The sequence below is a fragment of the Armigeres subalbatus genome, chromosome 1 (genome assembly GCF_024139115.2).
Source record: "Armigeres subalbatus isolate Guangzhou_Male chromosome 1, GZ_Asu_2, whole genome shotgun sequence".
NCBI classification, from domain to species: Eukaryota; Metazoa; Arthropoda; class Insecta; order Diptera; family Culicidae; genus Armigeres; species Armigeres subalbatus.
In genome coordinates this window covers 181,946,989-181,963,641 of record NC_085139.1, presented here as the reverse complement: position 1 = coordinate 181,963,641, position 16,653 = coordinate 181,946,989, and the positions used below count along the sequence as shown (strand labels likewise).

Here is a 16,653-nt window from a genome sequence, read left to right as displayed (position 1 = left end):
GAATTCAACCGTATTAATAAACACCTCACTCATGACGTTGCGTATGCTCATGTAAAGCAGAGAAGAAAACGACCCGGCGATATGCACTGGTGCAGAACAAAGCTATCGGCAAACAATTGAAACAAAAAACTAATAATTCCGGCAGAGCACATCTGTAGTCGCATGCGTCGTATACGACAGATGCCGAGCAACTGATTAAGTCGACTTAGGTCGAGTCAAGTATGAGACACTGAAGACGACCTTAGTGTTGAGGTCGAAATACGTATCTGTCAAGGTACAATCAAGTGGTGGAATTAAATGGGAAGGTAAAAACTCGTCTTATGACAAGTGGAGACATTCCACTAAAAAGCTCAAAATAATTTTCTTACTCTGCCTTTCAACTTGCCCCAGTGAGACTTAACTGGAGACCCTTTGCATGGAGGATTTGTAATGCAAAACTTGCTTATGTGATATCTCTATTTCAATAACAAGAAGTTAACAATTTTTATATCAATTATTCATTGTTTTATTGACATATATCTTATCCTAATTAATACTCTTTAAAATACAATGTTTTCATGACAGTATTCACTATAGAAAATTCGCGATCAGCAACACGTTCATTCTTTGTGTATAGGTAGTTCTAAGCAATTGGAATAAACTATTTGTTTCAATGATTCTCTTCATAAGTTACTTGATAAGTATATTTGGAACCCCACCCCATCCCGATAGCTTAAGCAGAGAAAGGAATTCGCCCATTGTAGCAGCTTGGACAGTGATGTTCAGATTTATTTTATTCTATGGAAAGAAAATGAATATCACAATTTATTAAAAAGAATTTAGAGAACGAAAAAACAAAGCAACGATTATAAATCAAAATTCTTATGACTAAATTCAAGAAAAGCCTAAAAAAGTGTAAATAAAATACTATAATTTGAGCGATTGTATCAGAATTTTATTCTCATAATTGAATCGTTAATCTCTAAGTTTAAAAATCTGTAGACTATTCAGAATGAATGAATGAAAATGGATCGCTTTATAGCTCTGGATTCTATCCCAGGATTTGTCGTTCTAGTTGAAGATTTACCAATAAAAAATACTGGTGATGTTAGTAATGCAACAAATAATTAAAATTAAGTTGGTAATAGTGTCTAGCCAGTTACGGAAATTCTGGCCTATCTGATGTATAGCATTTAATTATGCAGTTTGGTGCGTTACTTGGAACTTGTCTTACACGCCTGAGTTGTTCAGGTACTTGCGTCGAATCCGATACATTTTCTTTGAGGAATGAATTCCTTTCGATGCAGGATCATCTATTATATAAATTGATAAAAGCATTGCCAAGACACGATCACTGGAAGGTTACCCGACAGCTAACAAACGTCTCGGTAATCCCCGTCCTATAAAACAGAGGTACACAAACCGATTGTGCACCACTCGTTCCAGCTATGTATCTGAAGCAATTCATTTTTATATGAAGGACCCATCATCTAAGCTTACACGATTGCGATTAAACTTGGAAGAATATGATTTCACAGTACAATACATAAAAGGGAAGAGAAACGTTGTAACGGACGCACTATCAATAGTGAACCTTGATATATGCGGATTGAAAAAAATGTACATAATTACCAGGTCAATGACTATAACCAAAATAACTCAATCAATCAAAAAATCATATTACGTGAAGAAATGCAAGAAAAGCTATTAAATTTAGCTCGAAAAAGGCCAAACATTTCGCTATAGCAACAAATGACATGATTTTTAAATAAGTCGACGTAAACTTATTTAAGGAAATAGGTAAGAAAATTATTAGAAATATTACTATATTATTATTCGAAAATCCTAAAAATATTGAAATAAATAGTGGAATAGATCAGAATCTTTATCAGTACCATAACATTCTCCTAGGAGGACATTTGGGAATAAACCGTCTTTATGAAAAACTGAGACCAGATTTCTACTGGAAAAACATGAATCAATAATAATTATATTGGAAGCTGTGAGCTTTGTAAACGGAACAAACACAGGGTTGCTTATGCATGTGTATGAGCAACCCAAGCAGAGTAATGGTAAGTTGGATTTTAGAAAATAAACCAGTCTACAGTTACGATTCAAAAAGGGGCAGTTAGTCAATTGAAAAAAAAACTCCTACATTGGTGGCAGCGCGGTAAAACCGAAAAAGTTTCCAAAAAGTATTTTTTTATGTGCCGTGATTTATCCGGAAAAGTAAAAGTGATGATTGGAATACAATCTGGAAAATAGATCGATCTAACGCCAGAAGCAATATTTTTGTGCATTGTGTCTAAAATAAAAAAAAATTTGACACTGCTTAGAATTTACAAAAGCAAGGATAAACGTGAACTGCACTAATAAAAAAACAGCACCGAAAACCTGTGAGTTAATTACAGCTATCCCAAGTTATTTCAAAGTTTGAAAATCAGAAAACGTGTGTGAACAAAATGACGAGAATTTCTGTTTTTACCGTGTTTGCCGCAGCACTAGTAACACTAGCATTGACAATTTACTTAGTGATGATTGCAGACCAATTTAGAGGAATCCAAGTCTTCCACTAAAAATCCAGCAACGGGACATGATGAACGAAACGGCGACCAGAAAAGTTCTATCATCAGAGATCAGAGGCGCAGCAGACTCGTACAGATGGACACCCGAGATGAATCATGGTATCGGAGGTATGAATAATTTAGACGAGTGCGAAACTATTATACACAACATTCATGTGAATCTTAAGAAAGCAAAGATACGCTACGTACTCTACTAGATATTAATTTAAAAAAGCAACAATTAAAAGATAGCGTTTTAAATTTTAAAACCGTGTTGAAGTCCTTAGAATCAAAATTGATGAAAATAGTTGGATTAAACAAGTAACGCGATACGAAACATTGAAATTAACATATCAAAACTGCATTAAAATACTCGAAAGCACGCCTGTTAGGAAAAATAGAGTATCCTTCAAAACAGTTGTTAGGACAGCTATATTGGTTAAAAGAATGGCACCCCAAACGCAAGATTTCGACCTAAAAACGGCTACGCCACTAGTGCAACCATATGATGGTTCACCATCAACATTGGATGCATTTGTCGACACTGTAAATTTATTAGCGGAGCTGAAACTAGATCTCAAACTTTCCGGTGGATTCAATTCCTTCTAGAGGTGTGCGCTGACATTTTTGCATCAGCGCGCTGCTGTATTATATCTGTCACGACACAGATCTATAACTTTCCACGCCGGTTCAAATTCGTGGAAGTCTGAAGAATTTCCAGAGCGGATTTCGAAGACTATCAAGTGTAAATTCTTAAGAAATCTTCCAAAGAATATTTTGTGGAAATTTCGTAGAATTTTTCGATTGATAACCCTAAAACTCCCATTGATACTCCTAAGAACTCTAAGTAAACATTCCATTCTGATTACCGTTGATATTTCATAGAACGTAAAAAATAAGTAGAACTTTTTTTTTTAATATTTATTAAGGGGACTTTGAATAAGAAGAACTTTTCGTGGGGTTCCCAAGAACTTCCAAATGATTTAAGGTGGAAATTTCGGTTGAATGTGTCGTGAGGATTTTGCTGAATTTTCTATCAAAACTGCAAAAGAAATTGCAAAAAAAAATCCATGGAAACTCGAAAAATTTTCGGTGACAGAATCAAATATTTTCCCGTAGTAGTTTTTAACAATTTTCTTTGAAAATCCCGAAGATTTTCCATTGGTAATCCTAAAAAAATCCATTGGAACTCCATCACGAGTGGTTGACGAAGGCGGTTGTGTGTCGTTGGGCTCCGCAAGTATTTAATTTTTTTCCCGTCGTGTAGCCACTCCTCTAGTATCGCGGCGTCTCAACAATTTTTAAACATTCAAACTTGACGGGATAAATATTTTTTATTTTACATACCCGTGCGTTTCTCCTTGCGTTCAACTTTACCCCGCCCTGTTTATCTTTTAAATATTTTGACCTGACCCGCACTGATTTCGCGTTTAATTGTGCCATGAAGTGTGGAATAAGAAATTGTGCGCAAAGCGACAATCACTTTTTATGGCGCTGCTACGGATCCTGCAAACGCACCTTTCATGCAGCATTCATAGGCGTCCAAAGGAATCACGAAGAAGTGTTATGCACTTTTATGCTGTCTCTGAAAAACATCTCTTGGAACATTGAACACACATTAGTGGCAAATCATAAGGTGCTCACAAATTTTGAGACGTTAAACAACACACACGATGAGGCGATAGCTCACGTCGAAACAGTGCTTACCAACATTGAGCGGGGCGTGATCAATGTCACCAACAACAACAGAGCATACGCTACAGAGATTAAGAACAAGCTATCAGCATTTTTGGACACACCTCCTCCGGACGACCTCCTAGTAGAAAAGGCGGTTAAATCAGCTACAGCAGCAGTGGAGGTGATGGAAACAACAACAATTTCAATGGGCCTTATTCCACAACTAATAAATGACCTCAGAAGCGACCTGGTGCCATCTTCCCTAGTCCTCACTGAATCAAAAAAATTGGATGAATTATTGGATGAAGTGAAACATGTTTCTGTTTCCAACTTAAGTAACAGTGCAGAAATAAATTCACCTCCTTTACACAACACTTTGGCAGACGAGCTATATGGCCTTTCGACTACTGAGCTGCCTCCACAACAACAAGAACTGCATCAACACCAACAACATCAACAACAATAAACAGCAAAAGGCATCAGAACATCTACAACAACAACAAAATCAACAGTCCCAGCAAGGCGTGACCAATAATGCAATCATGGACCTGTTTGCTGAGCGTCGAGCCAAATTCTCTAAATTGAGCAACGAAGCTCAATCGAAAAAAGACCTTTCCTCCGCTGGTTGGCGGATGCTGGGAAATAAATGGCATTGGAGGCAAGACTGGTCGACATACGACAAGAAGCTGAATAGGCAAAAGCTCCAAGAAAAAGCCGTTGATAAGGCTAGACAACGAAGGAAACGAAGAAAACAACAATCCGTTGGTATTAGCCACAAACCACCTGCAACTGTCAAAGATCATACTCAAGGACACATGGATAAAGACAAGGAACTACTTGCTATTGCTAAAGTTAAATTTGACGGTCCACCCTCTATCACCGACCATCCTATTTCTGGTCTATCGGTTTCAAAACTAATTAATTTTAGAAAGGGTGAAACTATCAGCCCATATCGAGCAGAACCACCTATTCAAAAAGAACAACATCAACCAGAAAACTATCAACAGTCACAAAGCCAACAACAACAGAAACAGCCAGCACAACTTTCTTGCAGCAGTGAAAGCCGTCTTCAAATGAACACCGAGCACCCTCCTCTGCTGGACCCAATGCGACCACCTATAGTAAGACTCGCAGAGCAATCTGCGTCTGGTGATCGACGTTTTTTTAAAGCACGACTACGGGACCCAAAAATTATGGACATTGTGCGGATGTTCCTGTCATACTTGCACGACCAGCCACCTACAGCTACAGCCATTTGAAGGGCTACCAACAGACTTACAACTATTGCGTCAAATTTTCCTGGATGTACACGAGGATCTAGGAATATCTCGCAACGACGCCTTGGCAGACCTTCAATCACACCGTTCGTTCCTTTCCAGTGAACGCACTCAACGCACTAGGGAGGCCGTATATAAATTCTACAGCCCATCAAATTTTTATCGGCAATGTCGCACTCTCCGGAAGTAACATTAACAAGTGAAGATAACACGCTACATGAAAAATCAGAAGAGGTAAATATTTCGTCGATTGTCATACTTCCAAAAACTTCTTCGCCAGAACAGAATTCGACTGAAGTTCTAATTTATTGTCAGAATTTCAATAGAATGAAAAGCCCAGCCAAAATAAAGGATATATTTAAAAATTTATTAAGCTCATCCTTTTCGATTATCCTGGCAACTGAAACAAGCTGGGATGAAAGCGTTAGGAGTGAAGAAATTTTTGGAAGTAACTTTAATGTATATAACGATGACAGGAGTTTCTCACGTCTCATAAAAAGTCCGGTGGTGGTGTTCTAATAGCTATTTCAGCAAACTTTAATTCAGAAATCATCACAACAAATAAATTCAATGAATTTGAGCACGTCTGGGTAAAAACCCATATAGCTGGAGGCATGCATATATTCGCATCGGTATATTTCACACCTAATCATGCTTGTAAGCACAACTATGAATCTTTTTTTTAATGCGCTGAACAAATACTATCAGAGCATCCACCGGAGGTTAAAGTTCACATCTATGGTGACTTTAACCAACGCAATGCTGACTTTATTCTAGACTCAGAAAACGAATGCAGTAGGATGCCAGTCGTTGGGGATAACGAAACTTTGCAATTAATTTTTGACAAGTCTGCAAGTTTAGGATTGAACCAAATTAATCATATAAATAAAACAATCAAAATTGCTATTTGGACCTCTTGCTGACAAATATCTATGAAGATTTCTGTGTAACAGAATCTATCAATCCATTGTAGAAAAATGAAGCGTTCCACACTGCAATCGAATACTCGTTATTCATACATGAACAGCAAAGACCCAACGATTGTGAGCATGAGGATGTCTTTGAATACAATTTAGCGAACTATGAAAATATTCGAGGTAGGTTAAGTAGTGTAAACTGGCAAATAGTTTTAAAAAATGAAGAAAATGTCGAAGCATCTGTTAACACTTTTTACAGATTATTATCTGACATAGTCTCACAAGAAACTCCACTGAAACGAAAACGACGTCATAACAATAATAAAGACCCAATATGGTATAATCGGCAAATCAAGAATTTAAGAAATCGCAAGCAAAAGGCACACAAAATTTACAAAAGTCATAACAGTAATGAAAATTTAGTATATTACTTGGACGTATGCGATCAATTGAATTACGCTATCAGTAACGCTTTGGAAGATTACAATTCAAAAACTGAGAGCGAAATAAAGTCCTGTCCAAAAAACTTCTTTAGTTACGTAAAAACTAAACTGAAATCTAATAACTTTCCATCAATTATGCATCTTGACGAAAACACGGAGGATAGCTCGGAAAAGAACTGTAATCTTTTTGCAGATTTTTTCCAGGAAACCTATTCAACATTTTCTGAAAATGATCGTGACCGTGACTATTTTGCATTTTTCTCAGACTTTTCAAATGATATTGGAGTGAATCAACTTCATGTCCATGACATTTTGCAGGCCCTAACCACTCCATTATTTTGGCTATTTAATATGTCACTAGAATCAGGAAAATTCCCAAATATATGGTAAAACTCTTTTTTGATACCCATTTTCAAATCTGGAAAAATAAATCAGACATTCCAGAACTTCTTGAGGCCATAGTAAACGAAAATTATTAAAACAAGTAAAAAACCGAATAACAGACGCACAGCATGGCTTCTTTAACATGCAACCAGCAACCAGCATATGGTTGCTAGTAAAACGTGAAAATGAATCTTCCCACCGAGGAGTAGCAGCAACCAGCACATGGTTTGGCGCGGCGACGGGGTGACTGAATAATCTCGATAAACGATGACGTCCGTTCGTAATCGACACTACAGAAGTAACAGAAGTATGGGAAGCAGTAGTGGAAAGGTATAGTACATTTTACTTATTAAGATAAGTGTAATGATTTAGTTTTCAATGTAAACATTCATTTTCGTAACATTTTGTAAATGGGCCTAACGGAACAAAAATTTAAAATTGAAGAAAGGATACGGGATCTTAATCATGTATTAAAAACACTCTATAAAGCTCCCAACAGAAGGTATAAAAAAATAACTTTAACGTCTAAACTTGAAACCGCAAGAACATTATACGAAGAAATTTTTGATACGCTTGTCGAATACGAAACGGAATTTTCTCCTTCAGAGCTTAATTTCCAAACAAAGTGCGCGAGAGAAATTTATAGCAATATTCACACACTTATTCATTCAAAGCTGGAATGGGCAGGCGTTCATGAAATTAGTATCTCTTCATTAGTATATGCGATCATTTTTGTGAACAAGTTAAAAAGGAAAATAAATAAACCAAATATGGCCAAAGTAGACATTAAAACGGGCACTTCACTCGTTGGTATGTTGAAATATGGTTTGTCATCGCGACTGATTACTTCCAACGTTCGATGGTTAAACCATATTTCATGGCGACCGTGACAGTTGGTAATAGTATACATACAAAATTTAGAACTTGTTTTTGATAAACTTCGTCAACGAAACTTAAAGCTGAATCCAGCTAAATGTAATTTTTTCTGTTCTGATGTGACATATCTTGGTCACCATATATCAAATGAAGGAATAAAACCTGATGAATCCAAATTTTCAGCGATTGTCAATTTTCCTACACCTAAAAATGCAGACGACGTTAGACGATTTGTCGCATTTTGTAATTATTATAGGCGTTTCATTCCCTATTTTGCAGAATTGGCACACCCTTTGAATAATTTATTACGTAAAAAAGTGAAATTTGAATGGACAAATGATTGTCATAATTCTTTTGAAATTCTAAAGCACAAATTGGTTTCCCCACAAATTTTAAAATTCCCAGACTACAAAAAACCCTTTATTTTGAGTACAGATGCATCTAAAGTAGCATGCGGTGCAGTATTAACGCAACCCTACGGAGACGTCTATCTCCCTGTGGCATACGCAAGTAAGTCTTTTACTAAAGGCGAACAAAATAAGTCCACCATAGAACAAGAACTTATTGCAATCCACTGGGCAGTTACCTATTTTCGATCTTATTTATATGGAAGGCGGTTTACTGTTAAAACAGATCACCGTCCTCTCGTATACCTATTTACAATGAAAAACCCCTCGTCTAGATTGACTAGAATTCGAGTTGATTTGGAAGAATATGATTTCAACATTGAACACGTCGAAGGAAAACTAAATGTAGGCGCCGATGCACTTTCACGTGTAATTGTTGATTCAGATGAACTCAAAACTATCTCTGTTTTACCGATACAGACAAGGTCAATGACAAAAAGCAAAACCAGTTCTAAATCAGCGGTTACGCATAATGCGGATCCTCAAATTAGAATCATAAATAATCAAGAGTGGCATAGTGAGGTATTGGCACAACACGAAACTTTAATTTATTTAATTTTGGGCATAGTGATTACACAGCTGTTGATAACGCTGTATTTCATCATCAAAAAACGTGAACGTAAACGAGCCTTCAGATTGGCTAAAAGCATGAACAACTTAACAGAAGTTTGAACGCAAGTGAGCTTTCGGAATGGCTAAAAGCATGAACAGCTTAACAGAAGTTTGAGTGTTTAGTGACTAAAGTGACAAATTACCGTTAGAAAAAAAAATACACTATTTCTCGTTATTTCGCTAAAATGGTGCTCAAGAAAAGTGCAGAAACTATTCGCAAATTGAATTAGGGAACAGTGATAAAAATGATAATAAACGGCGTTTGAACCTGGAAATACGGAGCCAAAAATCAAATACGGAGCGCTACAACGAGGGTGACACCACACCGGAACGGACAACACAGGAGGATCGCAGGATGGAGCCCCCGAGGTTAATAAGGTAAAAGTGACCTGTGTGTGTTTTTAATGGATCCTAGTGAAGTTGATCTCAAGATCCAAAGTATAATTCAAGAATTATCAAGAGTGTTAAATAATTTAAAAAAATCCCCGCATAGGAGTTATAGAAAACAAACTTTATTAGAAAAATTATCATATAGTAAAGATCTTTATAGGGAGCTAGAACGTATATTAATCGACTACGAGTATTGCATCCCCGATAAAATACTTAATTTTTACATCAAAGGAGCTAGATTCGAATTTCATGAAATTAAGGAAATAATTGCTCTAAAACTATCATCCAAACAACTATCACTCACTTTCGAAACAGCAGTGTTGGTAATAGTATACATCAATAAACTAAAAAATAAAGCTTTAAGAAAAATTGTGGTTATGCCAACAGTAGATATAAAATTGGGAACCGCCTTGGTTAACACCTATGACGGTTCCCCAAACCAATTGAAAGCTTTCCTCGATGCGGTCGCACTTTTTGCGGACACCGTCGAGGCAGAATTTGAAAACGCGACTGCAGCACAAAAAGCAGCTGCACAAGTTACAGTCGTTAGGTTTGTGAAAACAAGATTGACTGGGGAAGCGCGTCAAGCTATCGGTGAATTGAATGACCTTCAACAAATTGTTGATGAAATTAAATCACGATGTGCTTCAAAAATTACATCTGATGGTATTGTAGCTAAACTTAAAGTTGTTATGCAAAATACAACATCAAAAAATTTTTGCGCAAAAATTAACGAATGACTTACGATCTGCCTACATCAACGAAAGATTACCTCCTGATGTAGCATGTAGCATAACGATTCAAAACTTATCCTAAATGATGCAGTCCAAAAGCTGCAAGAGAATGAAGGTGTAGATCAAACAACACCTCGACCTCAAATTTTTCAGATAAGAGGTCACAGCAATCATCGAGGTCGAGGACGAGGTTTCGTTAGTCGCGGAAATCGACCTCGTGGGCGATTTTCGTACAATAACTACAACAATAATACCCGCTACAATGAACACAATAGCAACAGTCAATTTCACAGATTTAATGGCTATAACAATTGGCGAAGTGGAAATAATTTTCAAAACCGTACCCGACCACCTGGTCGACAAATTTATTACAGTCAGGGAAACTTCCAAGCCCCCCAGCCGCAGCCACTAGATGGGGGAATAACAAACAATCATCAAACACAACAGCAAAACCCTCCGATGCAGTTAGCTCAAATCCTGCATCGTCAGTAAAACATTTTTTTACAATTAACCATCGAACGTTGGAAGTAATCAGTCGCGATGACAAACCATATTTCAATGTTCGATGGAAATCCTGTAGAACTTTTTGTTTTGTTGTTTTGTGAACACTTTTGTGGACTCTGTTGCATTATTCATCGACATGGTCGACGGTGCAAATGCGGAGGCAAGCTAAGAATACTGCCGTTAGATTTATTAAGACAAGGTTATCGGGAGCTGCAAGACAGGCAGTTCCTGAAAATGCAACATTGGATGAGCTGATAGATGCTCTAAAGGCAAATTGCTCGTCAAAAGCAATAGCCCATAATATATTGGCCAAAGTTAAGAATGTTAGGCAGTCTTCTTCTGTGGAAGACTTCTGCTCCAAAGTCGAAAAACTCACCCAAGAACTTAAATCTGTTTACATTCGTAACAGAATTCCAAACGATGTTGCGACACAAATGGCCACTAAAAGTGGAATACTTTGCATTCAGAAATATGTTCTTATCCTACATTTTTATTTGTTTTCAAAATGTGTAAACCCATCAAACCACTAATTTTAATTTTCACCTTTACATTACTTCATGTTTCCTTTCAAAACCAGTGGTGCCTATCTAATTTTTTATACATTAAAATTTATCATTTGAATGAACTATGCATTTAAGTTTCACGTTAATTTTTTTTGTTGCATCGCATAATTAGGAACTTTTAAGTTTCATTTACTCCCATTCAATCTAAACATTCTATTCTTCTTTTTATTATTAACCAAAACTTTATATAAATTTAACAATACGTTCAGTTTATTGCTTCAAGCTGACATTTTTCTTCAACTCAGTCAAATTTTATGAGTAAACTCTTAAGGATCTCCTATTTATATATACTGCCATGAAGGGTATACTGAAATACTGATTGAAAACATTTCAATTTTTGTTTGGTTCAAAAGTGTTCAAAATAATCAGGAATTCATCATTTTCATTAAAAAAAAAACGTTTTTTTTATTTACTAAGTTTAACCAAATCAAATCATTTCCTTTTTTCATTATCCTACTATACACGCAAAAAAAAAACGTTCCCGAATTCGTGAACCTGCAAAAATACACCGTGATTTAATTCATGGATTCGGGAACACCAGTCACGTTTTCCAGAACGTTCCAGAAAACGTGACTATGTTCCCGAATCCGTGACTATTGTTCCCGAAAAAATACACCGTGAACTAGTTAGTTCACGAATTCATGAACGCTTTTTTTGCGTGTACATCGTATACATAAAGTACAATATGAATTGAATGTCATATTTGCACAGCACTTTATTTAAAATAATAAAAATCAAAAGGCCATGATTCCAATTATCTGGCTTATAACTATAAAAAAACAATCAATAAAATACAACATTTGACACTCATTATAAATGTATCCCGTAAATTATTATACATTTCCTAACCAATTTCTATCTGTTATTTTTGTTTCCTTTTTTTTCAATGTTACAAAACCAATTATTTCCCTTATATTTTTATACAAATTATTTCCCTGTCAGACTATAATTTATCAAAAAAAATTTGTAAGCTCACAGTACTTTCATTTTGAATTTCCAACTTTGCATTACTGCATACTACGATGCAAAAACGTTAAGATTCTTTCACCGTGTTAGATATCTTAAATAAAATCCAACTTCCCCACACAACATGTATGTATATCGCCTCCACTTTAGCATCTTATGTTGCATTATATACGATTTTGTGTTGACTGGGAGAGAAGCCACTCCAGTTCGAGACAACCTTGGTGATGATGAGAACGATAATTAATAGGTGTATGTTAAGATTTTCCCAAAAATCATGTATATATAGTTTAAAACTCTTTGGAAAACACAGTTTGATTTCACTCCTCTTGAAGACAAGAAGTCAATCATATTAAGCCAGAAAAGTGAGTAAGTTCTTCTTCCGTATAACTATCACAGTTGCCTTCCATCAAAACTGTTAGAACACGTGGAAAGCATAGGGCCAAATTGACGGTAACTAGCTCTGAGATTTATTCAACTCTTGTTGAAATTGCAACTTCATCCGAAATCATCCGAAGATATTCGAAAGTGCAGTTTCATAGTTAACAGACGTAAAGACTCAAACTACGGAGTAATTTATGAGGGTATGGTTAGTCGAACCCAAAACGAGTAGAAAAATAAACATAATAAACTATGGCACAGTCTCAGACACACAACTGTTATTGCGCATAAATACCAAAATTTTATTCCCACCGGTTTCCACGTCGAGCACTCAGCGCCAGACTCGGCGACAAGGAGATAGTTGTCAAGTCGGTATCCCTAATTTTTGACAACTGATTTCGATTGGTTTGTGTGAGTGCAGCGTCAAATGTCAAATGCTAATTTTGACACTTTTACAGATGTATGAGTGAATAAAATGTGCAAATGCTCTACCGCTGAAGCAGTCGTTGAAGACAAAATGTCACTGATTGCAGTGACGAATCGAAAATTTTCAATGCAAAAAGCAATATCCATTAGAGCTAGAGAAAAGACGGAAAATTTCGGACAATTAGGTTTTATGACCGATTATCCGGAACAAAGCCTCGGATGAGCTACCGATTGCAGGATGGTTAAATTTGATTTCTGTTTGCCATTCGCGTACTGTTTTCTTCAGCAATGCAATAATGGCAAGAATTTCGCAGGTGCACATTTCTTTGCCCTCCACTGTCAGGTAATAGGAAACTATCATGATTGGTCTTGACGTCTAACAAAGGGCATGCGTTTGCGAACCACTGTTAATCTGAAATCACGAATGATAGACAAATCCAAAGACCATTCGCCTTGCACACAGTCGAAACGAAAGTTTTCACATTACACAACCTGGTAGGTCCAGTAAGTGCGCCAAGTTGTAGTGAATAGTAGTGTAGTGCGCGAATTCAATCGAAAATACGCGACCGCCCGCGAAATAAATGCGCGCTCGCGAAATCGTTCAGTTATCAGTATAATCTAATAATTGTGATGAGTGAATAGTTGATGTCAATTATAATTACGAATAGTGCGAAATAGTTCGAGTGTATTATATAAACTGACCCGAAAATAGTGCAAAAGAAAGTGTTCACCTTGGGTTGGTTTGGTTCCGAAGAAATTTCGAACAATATTACTACCAGTGCACATGACACGTTGCAAACAGTAGCGGTGACGATCATTGCAGTAGTAATTTTAGTGTATGGACTGTTAAAAATTTTCAACAGTCACAATAAGAACCAGTCAGCGCGTGTTGCAACGGCAGCAGTTCAGTTACACGTAGTTTACACAAACGTCTGAAAACAGTGGTAAACCAAAACAGTAAACGAGAAAGGCAAAATAGTGAACAATTTAAGAGAAAGTTCAAACCAAAATGGAAGAAACAGTTCAACAGAAACTGCCCCGTATCGAAGAAAAACGCAAAACGAAGTAAACGCTAACCTAAGAAGATAAGTGTAAGTAGTATTGTATCTTCATGTCGTTCAAACTACATGAAACATACCATAAAATAGACAAAGACTATATTTAGTGAAAACTACGTCAGAAAGTGCCCTTAGGACCATATTCAAAAGACTACAAACAGCCAAAACGAACAAAGTGTTAATTTTCGTCGATGTCAATAGAAAGTGTTTAAAAGCATTGCTAGAAGCATTGGAGGCAAACAGTTTACTTATAATAAACCAAAAGTGCAAAACATACTACGAAGTGAGACCAGTGGAAGCAATAATCAAAATAGAAATACCGCCGACATTTATGAACGTCAAGAAGAACCATATTGAGACGTGCGCTAGGAAGATGCTGCCAAATTCAATGGGACACCTAATACTATCTACAACAATGGGAATCATGTCGCAAAACGATGCGATTCGACAGAAGCTAGGTGGTCAGATCATAGGTCTTATTTCCTAAAGTGCAGTGCGTCGGTCAACCGTTCCAGTTATCAATACCTGGATGCAGCAGCAACAGCAGAAACAATAAAGGAAAAACTGATGGGTGAATAGCATCAAACAAACAAAAAAAATGTGTTAGTAATACATGGACCATAAAAATACTTGTGATTATGTACAATGATTTTTTCTTGAAAGTAAACATCAACTTATAAATTTTATGGATGAAGATATAGAGTTTATAGAAAATCAAATAATTTTGCTACGAAATTCAAACACGAATTTAAAGAAAAATCCTAAGAGGATATTTTTAAAAATAACCTTAGAGACCTTAGAAGACAAATTAACATTTGCTCAATTAGAATACTATTCCAAACTAGCAAGACAGTTGTATAGCGAAATTTACAATACAATAATTCCAAAACTCCGATTTGCTAAATCTCGAAATCTAAAATCAGTAGCTCAAGTGGTTTTATGGTGTAAAAGAATTGAATATAGGATACGCCAGGACAGAATGGCGAGCACTATCGAAATAATTAAAGTCATTACGTCGCTGGTACCATCATATGATGGAAATCCAGATCGACAAAACAATGTCATATCATCTCTGGTTGCATGTAAAGCATTGATGAATGCTGAAAATAGCGCAGCAGCCATCCAAACCATTCTTTCACGGCTGGAAGGAAAAGCACGCGCTGCTGTTACAGATGATCCTTTAGATATCGATGATATAATAAACAGATAAATTAAATGTAGTACCAAAGTTAAAGATAAATGTAGTACCACTTCTACACCCAATTCAATTTTGGCCAAACTAAACGCTCTGAAACAGAGAGATTCATTTGACAAATTAACTCAAGCGACAGAAAAACTCACCCTCGAACTTGAACGGGCATACCTTAATGAAAATGTTCCACTCGATACAGCGACTAAATTAGCCACTCCCCAGTAACATTTTGGTTTTATAATGGTCTTAAGGCACTCTTGTAGAGTAATTAATGGTCTTGAAGAGCGTTATAAAACTAAAAATGTTACTTGGGACTAACTAATGGAGTAAAAAATGATGAAACTAAGCTATTGCTTAAAGCTGGACAATTTACTGCTTTGTCCAAGGTAGTAGAAAAGGTTTCCGAAAACGAAGCCGAGAAGCAAACCAACGTCGTAAATGTTTTCCCGATTCGCGGAAGAAATTCTCAAAGAGGAATGCAAGCAAACCTCAATTAGGCACAAAGTGACTTAATCACCGAGCAACAGACATACAAAAATCCATGACATATCTTTTTCCGAATTCTTTCGAATCAGCTTAGCAACATCTGGTTATGCGCTGTCCAAGTGCCCACCAACAAATCGTTGCACCTGCTTGCTGTGGGAACTTAAGACTCAAGGGCACATGTGGCACTTATGTTCAGTAAATAACAAATCAATGCTGATAGGTCGATCACAAAGGTGATCACGATATCACCATTATGAACAATCAAGAGATGCACACGGCAAGGCATCAAAATCACGAAATGAAACTCACACTAATTTTGTGCATCGTACTAGTGCAGCTGGCAATTACTCCCTACCAAGCATATAAACGCTATTCTCGGAATCAAACATGAAAAATGGCTAAGTCAAAAGCCAATCTTCAACAAGTGTGAAAAAAGGGAAGATTAACCCAACGAACTAAACCAATCGCAGCTATTCGGCCAAATGACCCTTTCGGCTAAATGACCCTTTCGGCCAAACGACCCTTTCGGCCAAACGATTTTATCGGCCTAATGACCTTTTTGGCCTAATGACCTTTTCGGCCTAATGACCTTTTCGGCCAAATGACCCATCCGGCCAAATGACCCTTCCGGCCTAATGACTTTTTCGGCCAAATTACCCTTTCGGCCTAATGACCCTTTCGGGCGTTATACGTGTACTCTCTCGGCTGCGCTCAGAATGCTCACAAACTCTCTCGATGCGATGGATACTTTTTGACAGCTTGCTTTGGAGATTTTTTGACAATCGTTTTGACTCTATCTGCAGCTCCCAGGGCCAAACGA

General features: G+C 36.8%; 1 long non-coding RNA gene across 1 annotated transcript in view; it reads right to left on the bottom strand.

The window, feature by feature from the left end:
• Positions 1-498: 498 nt before the first annotated feature.
• Positions 499-16,653, bottom strand: part of LOC134205581 (uncharacterized) — a 53,955-nt gene continuing 37,800 nt past the window's right edge. The window contains exon 3 of the long non-coding RNA XR_009978155.1: positions 499-777. This is a non-coding gene — a long non-coding RNA (uncharacterized LOC134205581). The remainder of the gene's footprint in view (positions 778-16,653) is intronic.